Below are 18,449 nucleotides of genomic sequence, written 5' to 3'. Positions count from 1 at the left end.
TCAACTAGCTAGTTAGTTAGGAAGATAGAGGTGTCAAGAGGGAGCTGCAGTAAGATACATCCTTCATAGCCACACCCCCTATGTCCATCAACCCGCTCCTATTTTTTAGTGGCAGAATCAGCTATAAGGCCACCATTTGATTTATCCACTGACAAGATTAATGTCATCAAGATTTTTCCATCTCTTGTTTGCTCCATCAGTTGGGGGAAAAAGACTGATATATTAACCTTTGGGGTCTGCCGGGTCCATTTTAAACCATGACATAAAATGAGAAAAAAATTCTACTGATATAAATGGCTATCATAAACTCCTCATTGCGAGTTAGGAGTTGTTGATTAAATATTTCTAAGTATGAATGTGTGAGTTTCCTTGGTTATAAGCTACCATAACTATAGCAAGGAAACAATGAAATAAGTAACTGAATTAAAAATTTATTAAATTCATTTATTTACAATATAATATCAGCCCTTGCTCTCTTCCCAGTATCCCCTCACATTAAGTTCTCCCTCCATTCCCCTTAGAAGGTGATGCCCCTCCTCTCTGGTTGTCAAACCTCACCAATGCCCCCTACTCTACCCATAACCGAATATTCTAAAAAGTGTGTCAGTTGCAATTATGGACTCTGTTCTCAATAGGATCTAGAAGACACCACAAAAGTTTAATGGCTATATCATGAAGCAATTGTGTAAATAATCTATAATGTATAAAGTAATTAAGTATTTTATACTTAAATGTATTTTACAGACATCTGAGTTAAACATAATCATAGAGAAAAACTGAGGATCAAAAGGAGAAAAAAGTGTCTATTTTTAAAGAAACTGTATTTTCATTCAGTGTTCTTGTACTGATTTCCTAGTCACTATTTAATACTTCAGATGTCTGATTTGGTTTATATTCTATCACTTCAACCCAACATGAACCTCTAATTCTTCTGAGAAAATTTTATTTAAGCATCTAGAATAAGAAAATGGCTTTGGATTCAATGATGTATATATTGTTTTAAAAACAAATCGAGGGACCATCATTTTTAGCTCTTTACCTTCTGTTATGTGGGAAATGAAATGTAGCCTGGATGCCAGCAGTTTTACATGTATGATCTCGTTGTTAACACATTTACACTGTTTTTTTTTTTTTTTCCTTTTAAGGTGAACCCAACCATAGTTTATTTTCTAGTCATGATTCCCATTTCTTCAGAAGTGGGCTCTTCCTTGTGTCCAGTTGGTTTCTGCCGTATGTTAAGCTCCATCCTTACTGAACTCTTGAGCAGCCCAGTGAGTGGATGGTCATAGACTTCTTGCAAGTCACCAGATATTTATTTCAAAGACAAGGAAAAAAATACCTTCTATGATTTCACCATAGGATGCTGCACAGGGATGTTTCCATCCCAGGTCATTTATATTTTGATCTCACATTTTCATTTAGACATTATTTTCTTTGCTTAAAGTATTTAAAATTTGGTCAAACTCTGCGGGAGGCATAAACAACTGTCCATCAGGATGCTTACCATGGGGGCATTTGACAGTATTCAGAGAGGAAGACCTAGAAAGCAAAGAAGTCTAAAGAAATGTTCCACAGTGTTCACAACTTAGTGTGCACACCACTGAGTTGTGAAGTCAGATAAATACCTTTCCACACCTCTTTTCTGCACTAGACATGTCACTGTTGTGTTTGTCCGGTGGCTTAATCACCTCTATGCTACTTAAGTGTGACTCCTTTGTTTGACTCCTGTAAACTCACCAGCAGGAACAACCTTCAACTTCCTCACATTCTCATTAGTTTTACTGTGAATTCCTTCATCATTCGTGCATAAACCCTTGGCAAGTGCCTATGATTTACTCAGTGCATGAATAGGGATAGCCATTCCCGAAAGTATAAGACTTTAATGCATTTAATATTGAAGCATTTCCTAAACCCACGTTTACTCAAGTCTGATCCCTGAGCTGATTCCTTATCAAATGCAAGGTTTTGATAGATTAATAATCTGTATTCTTGAAAAGTTATAAAATGGTTAAATTTTGTAAAATCTAAAAGCTATTATTAACCAACACTGTATTTTAATTTTGATTTGTTTTCCCCTAATGAGATGAAAAGCAGCAATTTGACATTTAGCCTCACTGCAGTGAATTCTCTGTGGCTCTCTGCTGTCACTGTTCGCCTCTCTTTTGGGTTTCTGTGTCTGGTACAAGTTTGTTCTTCCTCCAGTATCCAGGTCTTTTGGAATTTTGATGACAGTAAGGTTTAAGCACAATTGAAAAGAGAATCCAAAATGAACTTTCTGCCCCTTCAATCTAACAAAAGACACAACAACAACAACAACAACAACAAAGGAGCCACCGGAGGCATTGTGTAATGACTTAGAGCAATGGTTCTCAACCTTCCTAATGCTGCAACCCTCTCATACCATTCCTCATGTTGTGGTGACCCACAACTATGGAATTATTTTGTTGCTACTTCATAACTGTGATTTTGCTACTGTAACTATCTGATATATGGTATACAACCTCTCTGAAAGAGTCATTCAACCCTCACAGGGGTTGAGACCCACAGGTTGAGAAACACTAACTTAGAGGGTGTGTGCAGCAAAATAGCTAATTTCCTTGAGAGAAAAAACAAAACAAACAAACAAACAAACAAAAAAACAAACAAAAAACAAAAAACTTTTGGTGTCTGGAGCAGAGGGACTTAACTTTATTTACCTGGAGATAATATTCACTAAATAAATGTAGAAATTCAATGGTCTCCATTGGTTTAAGTAGGTAAATAACTTTTTTTTTTTTAACTTTTGAAACTTTTTTCAAATGAAAATCTACCTGGGAGTACCTAATGTAAGGCTGCTGACCATTGTTCCGTTGAGCTAGTCCCTTTTTAGGGATTCTCAGAGAAACACATGCTGCCTCCTATACTCCTACAGAGTTCCCACATCAGGCTACTCTTTCTTTCTCCTTAGTGGGCTTTCAAAAACTCAGTAGTAGAGATTTTTGTCCTTTTTGTTGCAGATACCATGATAAAAGGTACCCATTGAGTAGGTACACTAATCATGTAACTGTGTCTGTCACCTTCTTCAAAGACCTAGTGGGGCCTTAAGACCTATAAGGGCAAATCCAAGACTTTCTTCATGGAGCAAAAATATTCATTAAAACTAAATTCATCAAGGCATAGAAAACCTGTATATGACTCTCAGAATAATTAAAATCCAGTATTCCAGAAGCCTTCAAGCCACATGAAGCATCCTAGGTGGCTTTAAAGTAAGTGATCTTTACCGTGAAACACAATAACTTTCCTAACTGTGAGTCTCATTACTGAAAAATAGGAAGTATGTGTGTATATCCTGTACCACATGTTGTTGGTTAGACCTCAAGCCTGTTTATTTATATAACTTTAAAAAAAAATAGAAAGACATTAACAGAGAAGACAGATTTTTAAGATAAAAGTACAACTAAACCTTTATATAGAGAAGCAGAACATTTAAATATTCAGTGTTAAGAAAAGAAAGGAGGACTCAAAATCTGCTAAAAAAAAAAAAAGAAAGAACAGAGAGAACCAGGCATGGATTAATTACTGTCGTTAATGAGGAGGGGGTACTTTTAATTGCAGAGTAAAATATCTTTGTAAATTATTATTTAAAGCATAATAAATGCTAATTAGAAAAATCGAGGAATTTAATAAGCTGTCAGGAAAAATGGCGAAATGCCTTGTAGAGGCTACACTGAGAGGATGATGACGAACTCATTATTCAGCCCTGGCTAGTGCATGCCTAGCACAGATAGAAGCAGAGGAGAATAGGAAGTACTTATCATGGGACGTATCATCTGGAGTCATCTGACAGTCAACCTGTTTTGTCCTATTTTTAAATTTGCAGGTCAAAGAGGGTCTGTTAGAAGGACAGTAAGCCTGATTAGATATATTAAATTAATATATAGATACTACAAAGTCTTCAGAGATTTGAATGTGAAAGACAAAACAATAAATTATTGATTTTCCCTCTTTTTTGTATTTCTAGGATGTATATATTCATTTTACAGTGAATATTGTATATATTCATTTTAGAGATGTTGGTCAGTCTACTGTTGTTAACACAAAAGTCATTTGCTAATTGCTTTGTGTAGTCATGATGGAGATGCAAATATCATGCTTATAACTGATGGGATAGAAGGGAAGACAACAGAGGAGCCATCTGCTAAGCAAAGTAGAACACACCTGTTGGTCACACCTCTTTCCACAGGTTTGTGATTTATTTGGATTGTGCCCCATGCTAATTCTCTCAATCAGGAAAACATTATAGCTATTATCAAATCAACCACAATTCTTTTCCTTCCTTTTCTCTTCCAACCACCAACTCACACCTCCCATAGCCTGTGACAGACACTCACTGTTCATAGTGGTGAATGAGGTCTCTCAGGGTGTTAGTTACTGTCATGTTTTGATTGTTTGTTGGAAGTACCCAGACTTTGTTTCATCTTTGGTGCCCAGACATTGAAATGAAATGGTATGTCAGGAAATCCAGGTTGCCTTTATAACAAAGAGCATGTTGCCTCTTTAGGGAACAAAGAAACAGTCTGAATAGCTATTCAGTTGTTTTGTAGTACTTCCAGCCTTGGGGAAAGCAAAAATCTGGCCTGACATTGAGAGTGGCCATCTCTTTTGTGGCCAGTACTGGAATGGTTAATTGCTTTGCGGTTCTCTTAAGAAGACAACAATGAGCAAGCCCCTGCTACTGGATCACAGCCTAAAGCAAAGCTGACAGATCGCACTCTGCAGCTGAAACAGATGGTTGCTTACGGGGCTGACAAAGCGAATGTAAACTGTAGGGTTTTCACCCTCTGCTGCAGCCCCAAAGAGGTGAAAAGAACACCTTCTTTTTGGAAGGACACACACACACATACACATACACACACACACACACACACACACACACACACACACACACACACACACACACACACTGCACCACCACAGCAGCTGAACACTAACATGCTGTCCCTCTCCAGCAACTATTGCAAAATCTTCAGCCATGTGAGATTATGTTCATGAAAAACTGAGATGTGAAAAATGTGGTCTTATGCCTTTCCAGAAACATGAAGCATAATGGGCTTAAAAATATTGGAAAGACAGGGCAGAAGAAAAACACTTCTACCTCTAATCTGCTTCTGACTTATTTTCAAAGCATTCGTTTTTAGGACCTAGGAAGGCAGAGAATATATTCGTAGGTAGGAAGGTGTTGTATGATTTCCCAAGGCAATCTTCCTCAGAAGAATTATAAAACCAGATACCTGTCCTTTGGCTCAGAAGTGGTTAAACATGTACTATGAGAACTAGCAGTATGCCTTTTCAGGATGCTGACAGAGAGGGGCAGAAAAATGCCCAGGGATATTCTCATTGACAGCAAGAAGCAGGAATGAGAAAACAAACACACAAAAATTGCAACAACAACAACAACAACAACCACCACAACAAGAGCAACAAAACAGAAGGAGAAGCCAAATCACGTTAAGACAATCAATGACTGAAGTCAATCTTCTCTTGTGGAACCATCTTATTTTAAAGATAGGGTCTCACTAATGTCACCATACGTAGCCCTGGTTGGCCTACAACCTACATTGTAGATATGGCTGACCTCAAACTCACAGGGACCTTCTATCCTCTGGCACAGAGTGGTGAAATTAAAGGAGTGTAGCATATCAATAGGTGGGATTTTCCTTTGAATGGATATTCACCTTTCCCAATGAATCCTCAATGCAGCTCCAGCATCGTCTTCAACTCTAAAGATATTTAAGCACTCAATTAGCTCCTACAGTCCCAGAGCTTGCTCAGGATCACAGATGCTTGACTATCAGAGACTATTGGAAGATCGAACTGTGTGCTACCTGCTCTCATGCCTAAGAAGACTGAGTCTTATCCTGGAATGGAAACTGTAAAAATGTTGCAGGCTCAAACCTGGGCTTGCTAAGATTTTCTTTTATTTTCTTTTTTGGAATGGTGATGGCTGAGGGGAGACGACCCCTTTGGTAAAGGGCTGGCCATGTGAGTATCTGAACTGGAGTTCTCAGTCCCCATGTGCAGAGCTGAATGTGCTGCCTGGATCTGCTGCCTCAGTACTGGGGAGCCAGAAACAGGAAGATCTGGGACTTGCTGGCCAGTCAGTGTAGGCCAATTGGTGAACTCTGGATTTAGTGAGAGACCCTGACCCCCATGGCCCACTAAAAGCCATGACCTAGCACAGCTGCAGAAGACATCCAACACACACTAATACTCACACATGAGTTTGCACACAGGCACGAAGGAAATGATGTCTAACAGTTTCAGTGCTCCTTAACCAAGAAAATGAAACTGTATTTTGTAAAAGTTTTGTGAAATGAGCTAAGTGTTCTGTGTGGAGTCCACTTTCCTCACTAGTTTCCTATTCTATTTTTACAGGTTTTTTTTTTCTTCCCCTTTCCACTGAACTGACAAGTTCCTCTTTTCTAGTCCACTGTATAATCCAATTCTTACTTTTCTTACTTTGGCAATCCTTTTGGTGCCTGTCCCACCTCTCCCCCTTTCTCTCTTTCTCATTTGGTCATCATCTGCTCTTTTACCTGGGGGCTTCCGTTAACTCACTGGGTACAGCCTCTGCCTGCTGAGTGTGTTAATGACCCCTTTAGCTTGCAGGTCCTGGATGCAGCCACTTGCACAGTCTGGTCTGCTTTTCTTTCAATGCATGTCTTTGAGTCTCACATGAGGCCACCTGCATGCCAAATGACGTCACCATGCTCCAGGCCCATTGGGGTGTTTCCTAGAAGAGTGAATTGCTGCTCTTTCTCTCCCAGGTGTCTCGTTCCTACCTCTTCTGTGCAGGCCTGCGGTTGTTTGTTCCGACACAACTCTTAGAATTGGGGAAAGGGCTTCATTTCCCCTGAGCTCATTGTCTCTTGGTAGATACTTTTGGCTTTTCCTTCCATTAACCAAACCAGTTCTTCATTTCATATCTTCCTTTCACATTTTCTCCTGCCACAGATAACATATGTATCACCCCTCCCCACAATACCCTATTTCCCTTATTTGCCTTTCTGTCTTCCATAGGATTGTGTTAGCGTGGCATCGTGGTTGGTGGACCAATGGCACACTTTCTGTTGCTGTTGAGAACAGGTGAAAGCAGGCAAAGGAGATATTATGCTGTATGATTCTCTGTCTCCTGTCTTCAAGGGCCTGGCTCTGCTCTCTTTACCATTGTCTCTGTGTGTAAATCCCTTTTTAGTTCATTCAGTCCTCTTGTCCTCCAGCTTTTCCTACAAGCTCTTTTTGTCACTGGCACTGAAATGTTCACTGCTGAGACATGTTGCCTCCTGTGTGGCTGTGTGGCATATTCTCTTTGTCTTTTTCATGTTCACACCAGCGAAATCAAGCTCTCTGTGTTTGAAATGTAAACAGTGCTTCGTGATGTTCTGAGTCATCAGCTCTCATGCCCCTCGTTACACATAAACTGTGATTCCTCAATTTAGACTCTTTAACTTAAATGCTGTCGATTAACTGATGTCTATTTCTGGCAACAGAGATGGTTGTCATCCAGTTGAATGCTTTGCCCTGAAGGAACTGACCTGCAGAGTCTTATTCTCCTAGCATGTACCAATTCAGTGACTCTACTGGGGGTCTCAAAAAGCGGGTGTGCCAAGGGATGCAGTTGAAGTCCATCCATTGCCAGGCTTCAGGGTAAACTTAGAAAGCCTGATAAAAGCTATGAGCGAGGATACCCTATGCTGTCTTCAGTTACTGAGAAAAAATAATCTTTACAAATATTTACTTGAGGTTTCAAGAGGTAATCTCTTGCAAAGCCAAGCTCCACTTTTGAGAAAAAGCTATTCACTGAGAAGGGGACTTGGAACATGTATCTCCCCATATCCTACAATGTGTTGACTTCCATCAATGCAAATCCTAGGCCTACTTTATGAATGTAAAACTGAAAGCTGAATGAGTCTATACTTCTTTCTGGCAGGACTTGGCTCTATAGTGTTGTGACTTACAGACAATAAACTGCAACTTGTTTCAGTGAGAATATATCCATGGAATCATGTACTAACTACAGCGTAGCCCATAGTTCAGCCCAGATGTTCTAGATACCGTACCTGTCTCCAGAGGGTAGACTTGAAACTTGGATTTCTTGTTTTGTGGGGTGGCTGGTGGAGAGGCTATGTTCTGGTTGTCCATGGTTGGCTGTACCTGCAGAATCAAGAATCATTGTTTGGGCTCTGCTTTGGAACCATGCTGGAGAGTCAGTCACTCTGTTGTTTGCTGTGCTACACCGACTGCTTTGAAGGGTTCATGTCTTTCCTTGTAACTGAAGGTCGGTTGGGAACTGATAATGAATATTGTTTTCTTTACACGATAAATCTTGTGGTTTATCTTTTTCCAACTTAACAGCATTGAAAATAAAATGAGACACTATCTTTATTTGTGAAAATTATGGAAACAATACAATATTCTCCCTCCCCTCTGTGAAGTGAAGTAGTTGTTGTCTGTAGTGTAGGTGAGTCTCATCCAATCAGTTCAAAGCCCTAAGAGAGGAGACTGGCTTTGCTGAGAATGAGCCACATGTCACAATACAATGTCTCTGGCCTTAACTGGAATATCAGCATTTTGCGGGACCTCCATCCTCCTGGACCATCTTATAGATGATGGATTTGAGACTCATTGGTCCCATGGATCCTATTTCTTAAAAACAAACCTCTTTTCTCTCTCTCTCTTTATATATATATATGTATGTATATATATATATATATATATATATATATATATATATATATATGATAATGATTCCAGCTTTCACTAGTTAAGATTTCTTCAGTGGACATCATAATAATATCCACAGCATGGGATATGACATAAAGTGAATGGATCAATAGAAGTAAAATTTTAAGACAATGCCTCACAAGCCACGAATCTTCATGTAGATCTTCGATATAATTCTTTTTGTTTTGTTATTTCTAATATCACTATTAGCAGTAATAGTTTTTAGCTGGCCAAAGTTACACACACACACACACACACACACACACACACACACACACACACACATTTGAGTTCTTTAGAAGAGAGAAAAATATTTTTTAATAAATTTAATCTGACCCCTGATTTTCCCATTCTAATCATAGATGTGTTTGTTTGTCTCTTCTTTTTTACATGCTGAAGAATTTGACCTTGCTCTCTCAACTGTCTATTCTGTTTATTTGTTGTTGTTTGTTGTACATCTTTGTCTTTTCATTTCATTGTTTATTTTTTTACACACACACACATACACACACACACTCCTATCACATGCATGCCTAGTGCATGTGGAGGTCAGAAGAGGGTATTAGATCCTTTAGAACTGGAGGTATAGATGTTATAAGTCACTATGTGGGTGCTGGGAACTGAACCTGGGTTCTCCACAAGAGCAACAAGTGCTTTTGAATGTTGAGCCATATCTTCCTAGTCCCAGCCTCACTTATATTTAAAATGTGAAGATTTCGTTTGCAAATATCAGTATTCTTTCCTTATTTAGTAACTGACTATTTTTCTAGCTACTAGGACTCATAAAAGGATGGATGTTTTAACTCATATTAAAATTTTAATTTAGCATCTACTCTGACTGTGCTCCTATCTGGGGCCAAGCTTAACAATGGTAAATATGATGTAAGAATTTTCTGCTCAAAGGGAATTCAGAGTATAATGAGGAAGACTGTTATTAACCAACACAGAAAGAAACATGTGGCTCCAAGTTGCTAGAAAGCTGGTAAGATTATAAGAGTGATGGGAGCCTAGCCAGAGGATAAATATCAAGAAAAGTGACTGGGGAGGACAACTAGAGCATTGCTCCTGAAGCAAGGCTGAGTTTATAGTCGCTAGGAGAGGAAGGAAAGGAAGTCGAAGGTAAAAAGAGTTGTAATTGGGTGTACTTTAACGCCAGTTGAAAAAACTCTGAATCCACTGAGCAATAATCCATGTGTCATCCTGTCATAAGACCTATTATTCTGAAATCTATTTCTGCCTTACTCTGTTTCCCTTAATAATTGTATTTATCTTGTTTCTTATTCCTTATTACCAAATTATAGCTCTTGTTTCCTATTTGTTCTTTTTGTCTAATATACATATATTATATATTAGTATACACACACACACACATATGTCAGAAGAATGTGGATTATGGGATGTGGCTTCACACTCAGAACGCAGTGAGCAACAAAGTCTCCATTTTGACTACTGTTTTTCAGAGGGGAAATCCCTAAATATTCTCTCAATGAATTTACCCTTACATTGCCATTGACTGTATGGAGCAATACACATATAGATAGGAGCATATGCAGGCATGCGCATACACTCACAGGATAGGTATATACTCACGTATGTATGACTCTGAGACCCAAGCAAAAGGAAACGTTTTTCTGTCTTCTTTTTGCATATTTATGAGCAGTGCAGTACTGAGCAACTTTTAAGTTAGTCTTGCTGACTAAGGCTGCTGTTAATAAATTTGGCTTTGGGCTGATGTTGTGAGGCTCAGTTTCCTACCTAGACCCCTAATTATTATTGCCTTAAATCAGCTATCACACAGCATTGCTTAGTTGCAGTCAAACTCTACAATAAAGTTGAGTAATATTTTTTATAAGAATCTGCTTTTCCCTATGTCTTGTTTGTGCTGGGCTTATGTTTATGAGAAGAAACATCATGTTAAATGGAATAAGTCTGATGACTGAATATGCTTATGCTGTGGGGTCCTGCCTTCTCATTTGCTAGACTCTCTGCTGTAACTTACCAGTGGTCCATGGGTCTTTCTTTATGTCTTATCACTTGCACCTCAAATGTAGTTTGACCACTAGGTTATTTTACAGGCTGTGGGTTGCCAACATGACTGTGAATCCCTAGGGGTCCCTGAGTCCATTACCAAACCAGTCAGTGACTGTTTGCTTTTCCACAGAAAAGAAGTGTGCAGCTGCCTTTTCCTGCCACGGACTTTAGAGTTTTGTTCCCTCTTCCATCTGCCTCTTGTGTAAAGAAATTCTGCCTGAATAATTACTTGTCTGTCCCCTTTGCTCACCCCCAACATAATCATTCTTCAACCTTCTGTTTCCAATTAGTTCTTATCTCAAATGGCTTATTGGCATCAATCTGTTCTCAGCATTGCCGAAGTGCACAAAACTATCCTGAAACATGGGAGGCTCGAGATAAGGCCGAGATGTACCAATCAATCCACGGGAACCTCCGCAGATCGCCCCAGTGCCTTCCTTGGCTCGGGGGAAACCCCATCTAGGAGATGATGTGGAGACATGCCCTTGAAAACGTGCATCTTGGAGCAAAGTGACATGTGTGAGCTTTGTGGAGCTGTGCAGAGCCTGTGAGAATAGCCATTGTTGGACATCTGGTGTCAAAAAGAGCGGTTTCAAGACAAGTTCCCAGCGTTAAATCATGATGTGGGCAGCCTCAGAGCGGCTGCCTACTGCTGGAGAGGGGGCCCCAAGACCCGTTTTCAGTGGCTTTGCTCTAAGTCTTGTTAGTTACTTCGCTATGTAAACTGTTTTGCTGTAACAATATGGAACAAAGCAGGTGAAGCCACCAGCAGCGAGTTGTTGAAAACAGCTAAAATCAGCCAGCTGCACACAGAGAAAAATAAGAATAGAGTCAAGCGAGGAAAATAGCCCTTCCAAAAATGTAGTGAGTTCAGCTGGTGAAACATGACACAAATTCATTGACCAACACATATGTGGCAAGCATGACATTACTTCTGTTCTGAAAAGAAGGGGGTTCTAGAAATCTCTCTCCAAAATCCTTTAAATACCACTATGGAAACTGTCATCCAGTGTGTTAGATGACTTTTCTTAAGTTGTAGTTGCTGATAACATGAGAGTACCTTTTTGTGTGCTCCTCTTACTACACTGCTCATTGTTTATAGCACATCTCAGAGAATACGTTTAGGTGAAACACCTTAAAGCCACAGCTAGAGCCAGGCTGTCCATCTACATGGTGAGTCTTTCCATTGCCTTTCTCAGCCATTGCTTGGTTCTAGGAAGTTTAGGACTTGACAGAGAGTTTACTTTGCATTTTCTTCTTATTTGTAAAAATGGAGAAATGGAGCCCTGTGGTGGCTCAGTGGAAGAGTCTTGCCTTATTTATAATAGCCAGAAGCTGGAAAGAACCCAGATGTCCCTCAACAGAGGAATGGATACAGAAAATGTGGTACATTTACACAATGGATTACTACTCAGCTATTAAAAACAACGAATTTATGAAATTCTTGGGCAAATTGATGTATCTGGAGGATATCATTCTGAGTAAGGTAACCCAATCACAAAAGAAGTCACTTGATATGCACTCACTGATAAGTGGATATTAGCCCAGAAACCTAGAATACCCAAGATACAACTTCCAAAACACAAGAAAATCAAGAAGGAAGACCAACTCGTGGATACTTCATTCCTTCCTAGAATAGGGAATAAATTATCCATGGAAGGAGTTGCAGAGACAAAGTTTGGAGCTAAGACGAAAGGATGGACCATTCAAATACTGTCCCACCCGGGGGGGGGGGGTCCACCCCATAATCAGCCACCAAACGCAGAGACTATTGCATATGCCAGCAAGATTTTGTTGAAAGGACCCTGATATAGCTGTCTTCTGTGAGGCTTTGCAAGTGCCTGGCAAATACAGAAGTGGATGCTCACAGTCATCTATAGGATGGAACACAGGGCCCCCAATGGAGGAGCTAGAGAAAGTACCTAAGAGCTGAAGGGGTTTGCAACCTTATAGGTGGAACAACAATATGAACTAACCATTACCCCCAGAGCTCATTTCTCTTGCTACATATGTAGCAGAAGATGGCCTAGTTGGCCGTCATTGGGAAGAGAGGCCCCTTGATCTAGCAAACTTTATATACCCCAGTACAGGCCAGGTCCAAGAAGTGAGAGTGAGTGGGTAGGGGAGCAGGGCCGGGGGAGGATATAGGGGATTTTTGGGATAGCATTTGAAATGTAAATGAAGAAAATAGCTAATAAAAAATTAAAAAAAGAAAAAAACCTAAAAACAAAAACACAGAACAGCTTTTCAGGAACTTAGTAGCACTTGGATGTGAAGATGTCTGAGATATATGAATATCACATCACAATTCCGTTTGACTGGAGTAACAAACATTAGGCCTGGTCTTCCAGACTACCCTTGAATAGCTCGATCCTGGCTAACTCTATTGTGATTGGGCATCCTCAAACCAACCTCTGTAGGTATACGTTCTTTGCAACCTACTTTTAATAAGGGGTCAACATCTTTTCTAGCTCACCACCTAGCAGAGGTCGTGGAAGCGAAAGGTTATGAGGATATGAGGGAAGTGGACCTGATCAGCAATAGTTCATTAGGGGTGAGCTCGATCTTCTTGGGCAGCAGTTCAGTCCTATAGCAAACACCCGATTCAGCAGCTGCAGATCAGTCCCCTAGGCAGGCAGACACTAGGCACGAACCAGCAACTGTAGTTTAATCCTGAAGAAATCATCAGACTTGCCAGTAGGCCTGAGGCTGCTAAAGCACCAAGCTGTCACAGCAACCTTGAGAGCAGTTCTTGGACGAGTTTCTCTCAATGACTGCATATTACAAGTTGAGCTCAACAATGCTTTGTAAGGCAGACCAATACATGTGCACCTTTAGCTAAGAATAGAAAGGCAGAGCAAACCAAATCAAAGCTCAGTGCTTGTCTCTCACTGTCTGTGGGGTCATATTTATTCTCCTTCATAAAGAGTCCTTTCATGGTTCTGCTATATCCAAACAACCTTTCACATGTGTCTGCTTCAGTAAGACATTCTCTCACATGTTCACTTTAGCAAGACTTCTCTTCACTTGTGTACCCCAGTGAAACATCATTTGGCATAACTAATTTTCCAAAGTACAAGAAGTTTCTACTTCAAACCTCCCAGTTTTCTCTTCCCTAGAAGAGTCAGGTTCCACACACGGTGCCTATGAGACTGAGGGTTTACTTGTGATTTTCTCCGGAATGTCTGATTCTATAGGCATGTCTTTAGACTGGAGAGCACTTTTTGCCTCTTGGGAGTTCTGCTTTTCTTCTGGATTCTGAGGAAAGAAAAGATAGTCTGAGGTTATGTGGTTGTCAAGTTAAGACCCAACCTTCTTTGCCCCTGGTGTGCTGTGTGCAGAGCTGAGCAGCAGACACATAACCTTTAAACATGACACTGTGAGTGAGACTTCTCTTCCTCTGCACTCAGTGTTGAAAGGGAAGGTGATATCAGAGTTTGCCTGTCCTTTTTCACCTATTTTCTCTGTTAGCCTCTACATAGGGACAAGTTCATGTGAAGAAAAATATAATGTTTTCTTTCTTTCTCTTCAAATAAACAGAAAAGTGAACTTTAATCAAGAAGATGGTTTTCAGTCATTTTTACATAGGAAGATGTCTAGACTTTAAAATGGGTTCATTTATGTGCATGTATGTATTTCAGTAGCCTTCAAATAACAGGAGAAGCCAGAATTAAAAGATGAGTTGATCTAATTTAGAACCCTGCCCCCTTGTCTACACTACCCAGTTTTCACATAAAAAATGAATTAACTGTTCTTTTCTTATAGAAAACAAACAAGATAAAATCAGAAGTGACTTTGGAAATAAATTTTCTTTCATTTACACAAGAGATATATTGCTCATCTGCATTAGGGCACATGCCACACACAATGAAAATCACTCAAATTACAAACTCCTGGCATGCCCTCAGCTTTCTGTGATGTCTCTTTACATTTTGAGGACATGCCTACTAGTGACAGAAAGTGAGACCTTGGCACGAAGGGCCAGGGGTAAGTAATTATTGCCGGGCTGGTAAGGTGGCTCAGCAGACAGAGGTAAGTGCTGCCAAAGCCCAAAGACCTGAGTCCAACCACTGGGATCCGGATTATGGAAAAGAGAAAACTAATACCCCAGGCTTTCCACTGGCTTGCACACACACACACACACACACACACACACACACACACACACACACACACACACATACACACACACACACACAAATAAATAAATAAGGTAATAAATCTTATACATCTTGTTAATTTAGTGCCAGAGGAAAGATCAATGGACTTTATGCAGAACAGGCACTCCTGCATCAACTGGTTTACTAGATTTTAGGTCAAATAGAAATGTGAACTTCATAAAAGCTATCATGAAAAATACTAGTTAAGATTTTCTTTAGGGCTCTAGTAAGCCTTTATAAAATCTACTTTTAAATTTCATCTTTAAAAAGATAGTATTATATCCACTTTGTGAACTCACTATAATCCCTGATTTATATTTTTCACCTACTTGCCAAAGCAGGAGAAGCAATAACTGAAGACTTTTTTTTTGGGGGGGGGGAGGGCAGGGAAGAGGTTCTGTTTTTCTTTTATTGAATATGTTTTTTTCATACAATGTACTCTGAGTACAGATTCCCTTCCCCAGCTCCACTGAGATCCTTCACACTCCCCCTCCCATCTGAATCCACAACATGTCTAAGACAAGCATCTAAAGGATAATAATAAAATAAAATAAGACAAAATTAAAATAAGATAAAACAGAACCAAACTTGACTAATGTAAAACAAAAGAGAACAAAAAGAGCAAAGGAAAAAACCACACACACACACAAGAACCATATAGAAAACACATTTATTTTTTATGTTTTATTTTATTAGGAATTAATTCACTTTATTTTTTATTTTTTATTTCTTTTTTTGTTAGATATTTTATTTATTTACATTTCAAATGTTATCCCCTTTCCTGGTTTCCATTCCAGAAACCCCTTATCCCCACTCCCCACTTCTATGAGGCTGCTCCCTCCCACACACACCCATTTCCACATCCCTGCCCTGCCATTTTCCTACACTGGGGAATCAAGCCTTGACAGGACCAAGTGCCTTTTCTTCCATTGATGCCTCACAAGACCATCTTTTGCTATTCAGCTGGAGCCATGGGTCCCTCCTTGTGCACTCTTTGGTTGGTATTTAGTCCCTGGGAGCTCTGGGGAGTCTGGTTGGTTGATATGCTTGTTCTTCCTATGGCGTTGCAAACCCCTTCAGCCCCTTCAGTCCTTTCTCTAACTTCTCCACTGGGGACCCTATGCTCAGTGCAGTGGTTGGCTGCGAGCATCTGTCTCTGTATTTGTCAGGCTCTGACAGAGCCTCTCAGGAGACAGCTATATCAGGCTCCTGACAGCAAGCACTTGTCACCCACAATAGTGTCTCTAGGTTTGGTGTCTGTATATGGGATGGATCTCCACGTGGGGCAGCTTTTGGATGGCCATTTCTTCAGTCTATTCTCCAGACTTTGTCCCAATATTTCCTTTAGACAGGAGCAATTTTGGGTTAAAAATATGGAGATGAGTGGGTGGCCCCATCCCTCACACAGGAACCTTGCCTAACCTCTGGATATGGTCTCTACAGGTTTTCCCTCCCCTTTGTTTGACATTTCAGCTAATCTCATCTTTGTTGGGTCCTGGGAGTCTCTTGTTTTCCTGGAACCTGGGACATGCTGGTGGCTACCAACAGTTCCCCATCCCCCATTGCTATATTCCTCTGTTCAAATTCTTGACCCTCTGTATATCATTCCTGTCTCCTTCCATACCTGATCCTGGAATCTTTTTTCCCCACTCCCCTTCCTCTCTTGATCCCAAGTCTCTCCCACCCTCTATCTCCTATGGTGAGTATTGTGTTCTCCCTTCTAAGAACTACTGAAGCTTTCACACTTTGATCTTCCTTCTTCTGATGGAAGGATCTTCATATGGCCTATGAATTGTATCTTGGGTATTCCATGCTTTTAGGCTAATATCCACTTATTAGTGGGTGCATACCATGTGTGTTCTTCTGTGATTGGATTACCTCACTCAGAATATTTTCTATTTCCAACCATTTGTCTAAGAATTTCATGAATTCATTGTTTTTAATAGCTGAGTAGTACTCCATTGTGTAAATGTACCACCTTTTCTGTATCCATTCCTCTGTTGAGGGGACATTTGGGTTCTTTCCAGCTTTTGGTTATTATAATTACAGCTGCTATGAACATAGAGAACCATGTATCCTTGTTATATGTTGGAACATCTTTTGGGTATATGCCCAGGAGTGGTATATTTGGGTCCTCAGGTAGTACTATGTCCAATTTTCTGCCAGACTGATTTTGAGAGTCATTTACCAGCTTGCAATCCCAGCAACAATGGAGGAGTAGTTTTCTTTCTCCACATCCTCTCCAGCATCTCCTGTCACCTGAGTTTTTGATCTTAGTCACTGGGGTGCCCTAGAATCTCAGGGTTGTTTTGGTTTTCATTTCCCTGATGACTAAGGATGTTGAACATTTATTTAAGTGCTTCTCATACATTCCGTATTCCTCAGTTGAGAATTCTTTGTTTAGTTCTGTACTCCATTTCTTTCTTCAGAGTCTTGAAGTTCTTGTCATACAGATCTTTCACTTGCTTGGTTAGAGTCACACCAAGGTATTTTATACTATTCATGACTATTGTGAAGGGTGTCGTTTCCCTAATTTCTTTCTCAGTCTGTTTATCCTTTGAGTAGAGGAAGGCTACTTATTTGTTTGAGTTAACTTTATATCCAGTCACTTTGCTGAGGCTGTCAGCTGTAGAAATTCTCTGGTGGAATTTTTTGGGTCACTTAAGAACACTATCATATCATATTCAACTAGTGATATTTGACTTCTTCCTTTTCAATTTGTATCTCTGATCTCCTTTTGTTGTCTAGTTACTCTGGCTAGGACTTCAAGGACTATATTGAATAGGTAGGGAGAGAGTGGGCAGCCTTGTCTAGTCCCTGATTTTAGTGGTATTGCTTCAAGTTTCCCTCCATTTAGTTTGATGTTGGCTACTGGTTTGATGTATACTGCTTTTACTATGTTTATGTATGGGCCTTGAGTTCCTGACCTTTCTAAGACTTTTACCATGAAGGGATGTTGAATTTTGTCAAATGATTTTTCAACTTCTAATGAGATGATCATGTGGCTTTTTTTTCTTTGAGTTTGTTTATTTAGTGGATTATGTTAATGGAATTCTGACTATTTTAGCATCCCTGCATCCCTGGGATGAAGCCTACTTGATCATCATAGATGATTGTTTTGATGTGTTCTTGGATTTAGTTTGTGAGAATTTTATTGACTATTTTTGCATCAATATTCATATGGGAAATTGGTCTGAAGTTCTCTTTCTTTGTTGGGTCTCTGTGTGTTTTAAGTAAGAATTGTGGCTTGCTAGAACTAATTGGGTAGTGTTCGTTCTATTTGTATTTTGTGGAATGGTTTGAAGAGTATTGGTGTTAGATCTTCTTTGAAGATCTGATAGAATTCTGTAATAAATCCATCTGGTCCTGGACTTTTTTTTTTTTTTTTTTTGATTGGGAGACTTTTAATGACTGCTTCTATTTCTTTAAGGGTTATGGAACTATTTAGATGGTTTATGTGATCCTGATTTAATTTTGGTATTTGGTATCTGTCTA

Source organism: Mus musculus, chromosome 10, assembly GCF_000001635.26.
Source record: "Mus musculus strain C57BL/6J chromosome 10, GRCm38.p6 C57BL/6J".
Classification (NCBI taxonomy): domain Eukaryota; kingdom Metazoa; phylum Chordata; class Mammalia; order Rodentia; family Muridae; genus Mus; species Mus musculus.
This window is presented reverse-complemented; position numbering follows the sequence as displayed.